The sequence below is a fragment of the Erinaceus europaeus genome, chromosome 8 (assembly GCF_950295315.1).
Source record: "Erinaceus europaeus chromosome 8, mEriEur2.1, whole genome shotgun sequence".
In the NCBI taxonomy this organism is placed as follows: Eukaryota; Metazoa; Chordata; class Mammalia; order Eulipotyphla; family Erinaceidae; genus Erinaceus; species Erinaceus europaeus.
The window spans coordinates 1,699,444-1,711,115 of record NC_080169.1 but is presented as its reverse complement, the minus strand read 5'-3'; the positions used below and the strand labels follow the sequence as shown (position 1 = coordinate 1,711,115).

The window sequence follows — 11,672 nt, the reverse complement described above, 5'->3', positions numbered from 1 at the left end:
CGGGTAACAGACGACCAGGGACTCATGGTTGAGCTGTACGCAGTATCTCTTTATTCATGCAGGACACAGCACAATCTATACCAAGCTAAGCTAAACTAACAACTACAAACAATCTTGTCCTTATAAATATACTAGCCCAGTAGGGTGGGAACAGGATGCGATGCAGAGAGGGTGGAGAGAAAAGTGACTGGTGAAAATCAGGGTATGACAAGGAGAGGGGCGGAGAAGGCAAAAATTCTACCACTGAACCACCAATGCCCTGGAGGGAGGGTGGTGCTTGTTAACAGAGGTTATGTAAATAGAATACAGTGTTATGTAAATAGAATGCAGGGGGGATTAAACCAAATGAAACAGAAGGTGTTTTTAAAAGCAGAATTAGGGAGTCGGGTTGTAGCGCAGCGGGTTAAGCGCAGGTGGCGCAAAGCACAAGGACGGGCATAAAGATCCCGGTTCGAACCCCGGCTCCCCACCTGCAGGGGAGTCACTTCACAGGCAGTGAAGCAGGTCTGCAGGTGTCTATCTTTCTCTCCTCCTCTCTGTCTTCCCCTCCTCTCTCCATTTCTCTCTGTCCTATCCAACAACAACAACAACAATAAAAAAGGGCAACAAAAGGGAATAAATAAATAAAATAAATATTTAAAAAAAAGCAGAATTAGAAGTATACCAACACACAATCCATAGGCTCAGTGTATGTTCCTTCATGTAAGCACTTTTGAAATGAGCAATCACACCTTTGGGAAAACGCACAAGCTCCATGTGCATCAATTTCCATTTCTGAAGTCAGGCCCAACAAATTAGATGATAAATAAGTAAAACCCTGTCACATAAGGTTGTTTTGGTGATGAAGTGACCGGCTTGGTATGAGTTGGTCCCCAGCTGCAGACCAGGTACTCAGCATACAACCCTGTGCATTGTATCTTTGTGATGGACAGTTAGTTACTGCAGTGGGGAGTCGTGGTTGTGAGATGAGTCCTCTGTTCCTCTCCAACCCCCTTGCCCTGGCGCCTGAGAAACAGAGCATCCCCATGGCAACAGAGGCAGCGGGTCCCCTGATGAGAGGAGCTGGAGCCTCAGCCTCAGCACTGCTGCAGAGAAGCCGGACAGCTCTGGAGAGGCAAGCTCGCTAGCCCTGCAGGCTCTCCTGTCTCCTCCCAGGGCGGCACGGACTGGTGAGTGAGCGCTTTGGACTTTTCACTCGGGAATTTTTCTCACAAGAAAAGCAAGTTTTCAGTAAGTTCCCCATTCTTTATGGCTGCTGGAACAAAAAAGGTTGGAGCTGGTAAATTGGGGGATGGGTGTGGAGGGTGGGAGTGGACTGTGCTTTGTGGAACAGGACTAAGCAGGAGTTAGGGAGGGAGAGGAAGAGTCAGTCACCTCTTTCAAGTCTTCTTCTTCTTCTTCTCCTTCTCCTCCTCCTCCTCTTTCTCCTTCTTCTCCTCCTTCTTCCTCTTCCTCATTCCTTTTATGCTTCTCCTCCTTTTTTCCCTCTTTATCCTCCTCCTCCTCCTCCTCCATCTCCTTCTGCCTCCTCCTCCTCCACCTCCTTCTCCTTCTTTCTTCTTTTTGGAGGAGGTGGAGTCAGGAGTTTGGTGGTGCCCAGAAACTTGCAAACTCAGTTATAACATTCAGTATTCACTTGGGTGTATCTGCATATTTCCGTGGGGAGGAGGCTCATCTTCTATGATCCAGGAGCATGTGCTTAGCAAACAAGTCTTCTGAATGCCCTTCTATAAGGAAGAGTCTCTCTTCTCTAGGAATACTGAAAATGTACGTCTTCTAAGAAACTACGTTTGATTTAAGCTTGGTACTTCTTGGTGTCAATGTCCCTTCCAGGAAGATTTGAGAACCTATGCTCAGTGCTTGGCAGTGAACTTGGTCGAGTTTCCAGTCTTCCACACACAAGTACCAGGATTTGAGCCCCATTCCCCATGTTCAGGGGGAAGAGAAGTGAAGTAGGTATGTGGGGGTCTCTCTTTCTATCTCTATATCTCACCTCCCCTCTCAATTTCTCAGGATACTTTATTTTTTATTTATTCATTCATTTATTTTGCCTCCAGAATTATCGCTGGGGCTTGATGCCTACATTGCACATATGCTACTAAAGAACACTTTTCCTCCAAAAACAGAGAGAAATTGAAAGAGGAGGGAGAGAGAAAGCTAGACAGTCTGCAGACCTGCTTCACTGCCTGTGAGGAGACCACCCTTGCAGGTGGGGGAGCGGAATTCCTCCAGGTGGCTTCTTGCCCTTGCAGCTGTTGAGCCGGGAAGGCTGTGAGCTGTCCTCTCACTGAGACAGAGGCCTGTGGTGTCCCATGAGGTGGGTCAGTGCTGCTCCATTCTGGGTGCGAGTTAACAATCTGTGGGGCTCGTGTTGAGAGAAAAACATCAGGCTGGGGAGACAGCACACTGGTCTGGAAAGGCTTCCTGCCTGAGGTCGCAAGGCTTCCGGTTCAACTCCAGGTTCTCCACAATGATTCTGAGCTGAGCAGTGTTCTGGTCTCACTCTCTGATTTCTGTCTGTTTGTCCTTTTTCCAGGGCAGTGCTGAGCCCTGCCTGACAGTGTTGTGGGCAACTCAGAGCTTAAGGTAGTAGAGTCTTCTTCTCACTCTCTCTGTATCTTACTGTCTGTATCTCTAGCTCTCATTCCTAAACATAACAATAAAAAAGTAAAATATAGTAAAAAGGTAAATAAAAAAGGAGAGCTTGGGCAGAAGTGACAGCCTAGTAGTTGTCATCTTTCTCTTTTTAAACTTATCTCTCATTACCAACTATGAACAAAGTAGAGTAAAAAAATACTTAAAAGATAATTCCTTGGGCTGGGAGCCAAATTAGTAGTTAGCATCTCTCTCTCTCTTTCTCTCTTTCTATCTAAATATAATAATAAAATAAAATCCAATATTTAAAACAAGAAGACCTTGGGCATAGGAGCTATCTTAGGAGTTCTGCCAAAAACTTTGATGCCTGTGGCTTCAAGATCTCAGGTCCAATCTCCAACACTCTTGTTATCCTGAGCTGAGCAGTGTTGTAGTGTTTCTCTGTGTGTTTTTATCACCGGATCTGTGTCAGGAAGAGGAAAATGCAGAGAATATTAGGAGAACTACCGGAGCCCTTTAGTTGGCTGTGGTCTCCAGGGACGTGCATTCTACTGCGTGTCCACAAGGTGGCGGCATCACACAGCAGTGCCCCTGCTGGGTGTTTCCAGCCTCTTGGCAGGATCTGTTTTCAGAAGCTTCCTTGCCCAGGAGGTGGGTCAGTGCTGCTCCATTCTGGGTGTGAGTCAACAATCTGTGGACTTGTGTTGAGAGAAAAACCTCAGGGGGCTGGGCAGATAGCATACAGGTCCTGGAAAGACTTCCTACCTGAGGTTGCAAGGCTTCTGGTTCAATCTCCGGTTCTCCATCAGAAGTCTGTGCTCAGCAGTGCTGTGTTCTCACTCTCTTGGCGTCACCATGATAATATCGACCTTGTCCATCTCACTCTCTCTGTATCCCTACCTCTCATTTCTAAACTTAACAATGAATTAAAAATATAATAAAATAGGGGCCAGGCAGTGGGGCATCTGGTTAAGTGCACAAAGACCCGGGTTCAAGCCCCTGGTCCCCACCTGCATGGGGAAAGCTTCACAAGTGGTGAATCAGGGCTGCAAATGTCTCTCTATCTGCCTCTCCCCTCCCCTCTCAATTCCTCTCTGTCTCAATCTAATAAAAATATAAATAAAAATTTTAAAATATATAATAAAATAGTAAGTAAAAAGGAAACCTTAGGTAGAAGTGACTGCCTAATAGTTACCATCTTTCTCTCTATAAACCTATTTCTTATAAATAAAAATATTAACAAAGTAGAGTGAATTAAAAATATTAAATAAAGGAGTCCTTTGGCTGGAGACAACTTACTAGCCAGCATCATTCTCTGTATGTCTCACTCTCAATAGCTAAATACAATAATGCAATAAAATTAAAAGTATTTAAAAGAATCAGACCTTGGGCATAGGAGCTATATTAGGAGTTCTGCCAAAGACTTTAATGCCTGTGGCTTCAATAACCTAGGTTCAATCCATGATGGCCCCCTTAGCCTGAGCAGAGCAGTGCTGTTTTTTTTCTCTGTGTGTTTTTGCTGACTGGAAGTGTGTCAGGCAATGACAATGAGGAGGACATTAGGAGAAATACGGGAGCCCTTTGGTTGGCTGTGGTCTGCAGGAAGGTGCATTCTACTGCGTGTCCACAAGGCGGCGACATAGCGCAGCAGGGCCTACAGGAGCCCTTTGGCTGGCTGTGGTCTGCAGGAAAGTGCATTCTACTGCGTGTCCACAAGGCGGCGACATAAACAGCAGGGCCTACAGGAGCCCTTTGGCTGGCTGTGGTCTGCAGGAAGGTGCATTCTACTGCGTGTCCACAAGGCGGCGACATAAACAGCAGGGCCTACAGGAGCCCTTTGGCTGGCTGTGGTCTGCAGGAAGGTGCATTCTACTGCGTGTCCACAAGGCGGCGACATAAACAGCTGTGCCTACAGGAGCCCTTTGGCTGGCTGTGGTCTGCAGGAAGGTGCATTCTACTGCGTGTCCACAAGGCGGCGACATAAACAGCAGTGCCTACAGGAGCCCTTTGGCTGGCTGTGGTCTGCAGGAAGGTGCATTCTACTGCGTGTCCACAAGGTGGCGACATAAACAGCAGGGCCTACAGGAGCCCTTTGGCTGGCTGTGGTCTGCAGGAAGGTGCATTCTACTGCGTGTCCACAAGGCGGCGACATAAACAGCTGTGCCTACAGGAGCCCTTTGGCTGGCTGTGGTCTGCAGGAAGGTGCATTCTACTGCGTGTCCACAAGGCGGCGACATAAACAGCTGTGCCTACAGGAGCCCTTTGGCTGGCTGTGGTCTGCAGGAAGGTGCATTCTACTGTGTGTCCACAAGGCGGCGACATAGCGCAGCAGGGCCTACAGGAGCCCTTTGGCTGGTTGTGGTCTGCAGGAAGGTGCATTCTACTGCGTGTCCACAAGGTGGCGACATAGCGCAGCAGGGCCTACAGGAGCCCTTTGGCTGGCTGTGGTCTGCAGGAAGGTGCATTCTACTGCGTGTCCACAAGGCGGCGACATAGCACAGCAGGGCCTCTGCTGGGGGAGAGCCTGGTCCCACTGGATGGCTGCCCCTGGGTCTGGCCTCCTTGTTCATTTGGGGCAGGGGGTTTCCAGCCTCTTGACAGGATCTGTTCTCAGGAGGTTCTCAAGAGCTGGAGAGAGGCAGGAGACAAAGCACCAGCCTTGCGTGGCTGAGGCTGTAGGTTGTCTGGCCTGGTGGGGTGGCCACAGAGACAGAGGGGGCCTGGAGCTGTGCTTCCCCCCCTCCCCATCACCTGGGTGAGTCTCTGTCATTCACTTGCACTGTTCAAAGTCATTTCCAGGACAAGGAGATTTGAGAACGTGTGCTCAGAACTGTAAGGTCAGGAACCCGGTGGGGTCCACAGACATCATGCACAAAAACCAGGGTTTGAGCCCTGTTCTCTGCATGCAGGGGCGAGGAAAGGTGGAGCAGGTGTGTGTGGGTCTCTCTTCTTCTCTATGCCTCTCTATCTCACCCTCCCCTCTCAATTTCTCAGTGTATTTTAGAATCAAAGAGAGAGAACAAATGGGAGGGGGTGGAGGGGAATTGCGGCCTGCCTCCCTGGATTCAGAGGGCTGCGCAGAGCCTCAGCAATCAGCCTAGTGTCTCCCAACTAGCAGGGGCAGGACCCACCCCAGTGCTTATGCAAAGACTCTCTCCTGCCTCAGGCTCTCAAGCCCCAGGTTCAATGCCCTGCAGCACCATAAGCCACAACTCCTCAGTGCTCCACTTTCAAAGGCCATGGGGAGGGGGAAATGTCCAGGCAAGAAGAGATGAAATATTAACAAAAGGAAAAAGACAGACAGAAAGAGAGAAAATGGGGGCAGATACACATGCATGGCCCTGCACAGGGGATGCTGGGCACAGACCTGGTAGCATGAAGGCCAGGCTGGTGCTTGTGACTGGGGAGCAGTCAGCAGCTGCATCCAAGTGTCCCAGCTGTGCACGGTGCCCGGGGTCAGGCTGGAGGTCCCACGAGCAGGATTCCTCCAGGGGCTTCCTGCCCTTGCAGCTGTTGAGCCAGGAAGGCTGTGAGCTGTCCTCTCACTGAGACAGAGGCCTGTGGTGTCCCGGGAGGTGCGTCAGTGCTGCTCCACTGTTTGTGAGAGTGTCAGTGTGCGTGTGTGTGCGTGTGTGTGTGCATGTGTGCCTGTGTGCATGTGTGTGTGGGGGGGGAGTGATAGTTGCTAGAGCTTTCCACTTGAAAGCATGAGTTTCTGAACTCAGTCCCTAGTATCTGCCCTGGCTCTCCTCTTATATTAATGAAACATAAATTAATTTTAAAAAGTGTGATGTAATTTTGTTCTCAATCTACTACTTAAAGGAAGTTTTTCAAAAAGGAAAGTAATACAGTATAATTTTTAAATAATAGGATAGCAGATATGGTTCCACTTGTAAAGTTGTCATAACTGAATTGCTTAACTAGTAGGAAGGACCCAAACACCTTCCGGTTTTTGTGTGAAAACCTGAATGTGAACTTGGAAACAACAGGAAGACAGATATAGCAGGTTTGAGATGTGTCCAGGTGGGCTGGAGAGACAGCATAATGTTTCTGCAAAAGACCTTCATGCCTAAGGCTGCAAGGTCCCAGGTTCAATCCCCAGCACCACTATAAAGCCAGAGCTGAGCTGTGCTCTGGTCTTTCTCTCTCATTAAAATAAATGACAATAATAACATTTTTAAAATACAGCCTTAAGCCAAGGATGAAAACTAAGTGAGCTGACTAACATATTTTGAACTTACTGGCTTACTTAAAAACCATATGCATACCTTCAAGTTAAAGTCGTAGTAAGTTGTGTGACCAGGAGCTGGTGCAGTGAGTGCTGTGGTGGACCTGGAGGCAAGAGGTCCTGAGCAGCTGGACTCCCGGTGATCCACGTGCCAGAGACGTGCTCTGCTTCTCCCGCTCCCGCTCCCGCTCCCTCGTTCTTGCTGAAATAAACATTTACAAAATGGTGAGCATGTGCTGTGGCTGTGGAGGTAGCATAATGGTTAGCGCTGAGGTTCTGGGCCCCTCAGCACCAGCTCACCCTAGAGGTGAGCAGCACTTTTTCTCTCTTTATATTTCTTTCTGACATGAATAAAAACAAAAATAAAAAGTACAATGCAAAATATCCATATCATGAAAACCACTCTTAAATTAAAAATCCATAGTTTCTGAGTGTTGCCCGCATTGCTTGAAGTGCGCACAGCAAAGTCTTCGCATTACCCCACTGTTGTTGTGAGTTCTGCTTCTCTTTTCTATTTTGTGATACCTCATTAATTCTTTTTTATAAGAATTTAAACACTCGATACATTTTATTTCAAAATGCCTATAAAGTTTTGAATCTCCATCATACAAATAATTTTTCAAAATTTAGACATTGTTAGATAAATCAAAATCCTTATACAGATAGAGTTCACTCAAAGGCCCAAAGTAGACATATTCTCTCAGTGGTTGTTACATAAATACGAAAACATATACAGATGATTTTCTCAACCTAAAGTACAATTATCATAACTCTGCAATCAAATACACATGCTACTTAAAAAAAAAGACCACAGCAAAATTTAGGAGAAGAAAACATTAATTTTTAAGCCATCTATAAGTATAAAGATACATGTGACTGATTTTAGGGAAATAAGTATTTAACACTTGAATCTTAATTTTTTTTACGTTGCCAATTTATTTTACAACTGTTTTTTAAAAGCAACAAGTGTTTGAATAGATGAAACTCAAAACTCTAGTAGTCATTACTGCCTCCTAATAGAGAAGTTGGACCATTTGAAGGATGAGATATTCTATGTTCTTATACTTTGGGAGAAATGGAAAGAGGATCTTTAAAAGTTAAACTTATCTGAATCTGTATTAAAATTTTCCAAGTGGTCCAGGAGGTAGCACAGTGGATAAAGCACTGGACTCTCAGGCATGAGGTCCCAAGTTTAACCCCTGGAAACGCATATACCAGAGTGATGTCTGGTTCTTTCTCCCCTCCTATCTTTCTCATTAATAAATAAATAAAATATTAAAAACAAATTCCAAATAAGTTAAATGTCTATTGAAAAGTCAAATAATTATTTTTAAGTAGGAAATGTTGGGTGGGCAACCAAACATTGGAAAAGTCTTAACATAGTAAGAAATAAAGGGAAACTACACCAATAATTCCATGATCAAAGTGACTCAGAGGTGGGTCTCGAATTAGGTCACGCCCAGGAAGTCCTCCTTCCTTTTCTGCACCTTGCCAGAGTCTGGGAACTCCGGAGACTAGAAGCTACAGAGTGACAGAAACCTCAGACAGTCTGTCCTCGCCCTCCTCAGTAAGGGCTTCAAGCTGAGGTTACTGAAAGGGAGTCCTCCTTGCTTGGTCCACATTAGGCTGGAAGTCTGGGTCTCTGAGAGAACCCTGAATGCACCGGGTGGGACAGGGAGGAGGAGAAGGCTGCCCAGGGTGTGTGCTGGAAAGTCTAGAGCATTTGAGGATGGGAGAGTTGCTTTAACAAATCTGGTAATATTGGCCTCAGAATCTTTCCTCAAAGGCAAGGGATCAACTGGTTTTTCTTTTTTTGCCTCCAGGGATGTCACTGGGGCTTGGTGTCTGCACTATGAATCCACTGCTCCTGGAGGAATTTTTTTTCCATTTGTTGCCTTTGTTATTTATCATTGTTGTTGTTATTTCTGTCATTGTTGTTGGTTAGGGCAGAGAGAAGTGGAAAGAGGAGAGGAAGACAGAGGGGGAGAGAAAGAGAGACAGCTACTGACCTGCTTCAATGTGTAAGAAATAGCCCAGTTGGTTGTAGCCTTTTCATTGATGTCTGTCAATCCAGTCTGACTATAGACCCCTGACTTTTTCATGTCCATGTGATGACAACCATGCCTTGCTTTTCTTCAAAATTAGCTTAGACTTCACAGCCCCTCCTCAATCATCCTTTCCCATTATAGCCGCATTGTAAACTCAGACTTCCTGGCCAAAAGTCCCTTCCTTAATATGTCTTTCCCAGTCTAGCCACATTGTCATGGCCAAAATCCCCTTCCTTGCACTTCCTTTCCCACTATAATAGACCCCCGGCTCCCTCCTAATATCTGCTCCCATCCCCTTTTCCTGAACGTGGTTAGATTGTGAGCCAATTCCCTCTCGCCAAAGGGGAAGAGGACAGGTTGTTCCCATGGCCAGTAATGTATAAAAAGGCTCTGCAGACTGCCTTTGGGGTGCTTGCTGGCTTACGCCCTTGCACCCATATATATGTAAGACATTTGCCGTCAAATACTCTGCCACTGAGCTATGCCCCGATGTAAGACATTTGCTTTGTTCATGACTCTCGGTGTCTCAGTCCTTGTTTTAAGGCAGAGACAGAGTGCATTTTTCACTGTTTCCCACAAATGACGGTGAAGACACTGCTCCTGCAGGTGGAAGCCGGGGGCTCAAACCCAGATCCTTGCTCGGGTCCTTGTGCTTAGTATTCTGTGCACTAAACAGGGTGAGCCGCTGCCCAGCTCCCGTCTCTCTTTTCTCAGTGAGGATTCTTGCTGGGTCTTGCCGTCTCTCTAGCTCCACTGACTCAGGTAGTTTTTCCCCTTTGCCTTCAGGGTTATAACTAAGACTCCGTGCCTGCACTATGAATCCACTGCTCCAGGGGGCTACTTTTTTCCCTTTTCCTTCCTTTGTTGTTTACCATTGTTGTTGATATTGCTGTTGTTGGGTAGGACAGAGAGAAATCAACACAGGAAAGGAAGATAGAGGGGGAGAGAAAGATAGACACATGCAGACATATTTTACCGCTTATGAAGTAACCACCCTGCAGGTGGGGAGACGGGGATCAACCGGTTCATCTGCATACACCGAGGGGATGACCTGTCATAATACAAGCACTGGGTAAGTCGGGAGAGGTAGACCATGGCTTCCTTTATTCCTAAGAGCAGTCTTCGATGTTTCAAAGTCATCTTGGCAAGAGATTTTTTCCTCAGTTCTGGAATTAAAGCCTTCATATTTTTAATATAATTATTTATCACCTATATTTATTTATTGGATAGAAACAAACAGAAATTGAGAGGCAGTAACTGCACGACATAGCGGCCTAAGGTCTCAGGTCCCTGACAAGTCTGTCTCTTTTCTCCGGGCGAGCTGTTTCCCTCCAGTTAAGAGCCCCAGCACATGGCTGCCGGGAGCCAGCAGCTTAAGGTCCAAAGCCCGGCCTGGAGTGGTGGTCAAGCGAAACAGCCCAGCGGCAAGGCGCTCGCCTGCGGAGCCCCGGGGCCTGGTCTCGGGTCCCTGCCAAGTCTGTCTCTTTTCTCTGGGGGAACTGTTTGCCCCCAATTAGAGCCCAGGCCTGGTGCTGCCAGGCACCAACAGCTTAAGGGCCCAAAGCCTGGCCAGGAGTGGTGGGCAGACCAAACAGCCCAGCAGCAAGGCGTTCGCCTGCCCAGCCCCGAGACCCTAGGCCGGGTCCCTGCCAAGTCTCTCTCTTTTCTCTGGGAGAGATGTTTGCCCTCAATTAAGAGCCCTGACCTGCAGCTGCCAGGCATAAGCAGCTTAAGGGCCCAAAGCCTGGCCAGGAGCGGTGGGCATACGAAACAGCCCAGAGGCAAGGCGCTCGCCTGCCCAGCCCCAGGACCTGGTCTCCGGTCCCTGCTGAGTCTCTCCTTTCTCCAGGAGAGCTGTTTCCCCCAGATAAGAGCCCCTGTAGGCTGGCGAAACAGCCCAGGGGCAAGGCGCTCGCCTGTGGAGCTCTGAGACCTGGTCTCAGGTCCCTGCCAAGGGTTTTCTCATCGCGAGCTCTTTCCTTCCTTGACTGTGCCTAGTGCTGTGCCTCTGGGGACTTATGTTCTTAGCAACCTCTCAGGTGGTCAGAAACGAACTGGGACCTTACTCATTTATGAATTTCAGTTGGTGGCCAGTGAGTGTATGTCCAGACCGTGTGTGTGTGTGTGTGTGTGTGTGTGTGTGTGTAGTATGAATGAAATCGGCCCAGCTGTGAAGTCAGAGTTTAGTCCTAATCAGTTCTTCCCTGATGTGTGACATGTAATTTCACAATTCCCCTTACTCAGGCAAGACTGCTGCCTAGACTCTAGAGACTGGACTACAAGCATTGCAACTATGGACCAGCATTTCTATCTTGGGGTGGGTAAATTACCAAGGTCCTGTCTTTCTGTTAAATTCACAGCTGCCATCATCTCTGGTTGCTGAGGACAAACTGGGCTATTTTGTACCCAGCCCTCTTTCCTCCCATCAACTCAACTGGGCCATCTGTTTATAACCGGCTCCATCATCTGCCTCCCTTCACTTGCTTACTACTTTTCTCTATAACTATCTCAGAGAATCATAGCTTTGAAAATATCAGTAGATGCAAGTTTAAAATGAAGAGTTTATGATAACACTGCATTATCAATCTCTATCTGACTTTGGAGAGACAGGGGAATTCCTAACTTTGTTAGAAAACAAAGTTTTCTAATTAAATCTCACACAACTAGAGAGACCTCATACAGCTAAAGGTGATATCAGTAGATGGCTATTAAAAAAAAAGACTCAGCTCTATTGCTCCACGTATGGGGATCCAGCCAAGCTAAGAGGCCCTGAAATATCAGAGGGACACAGCCAGAGCTGG

General features: G+C 47.2%; 1 protein-coding gene across 1 annotated transcript in view; it reads left to right on the top strand.

Annotated features, from left to right (window-relative positions):
* The first annotated feature begins 1,029 nt into the window (after positions 1–1,029).
* The window catches only part of PPP1R17 (protein phosphatase 1 regulatory subunit 17), a 749,123-nt gene continuing 738,480 nt past the window's right edge, over positions 1,030–11,672 (top strand). The window contains exon 1 of the mRNA XM_060195809.1: positions 1,030–1,230. The gene's annotated coding sequence lies outside the window, so the exon portion shown is untranslated. The remainder of the gene's footprint in view (positions 1,231–11,672) is intronic.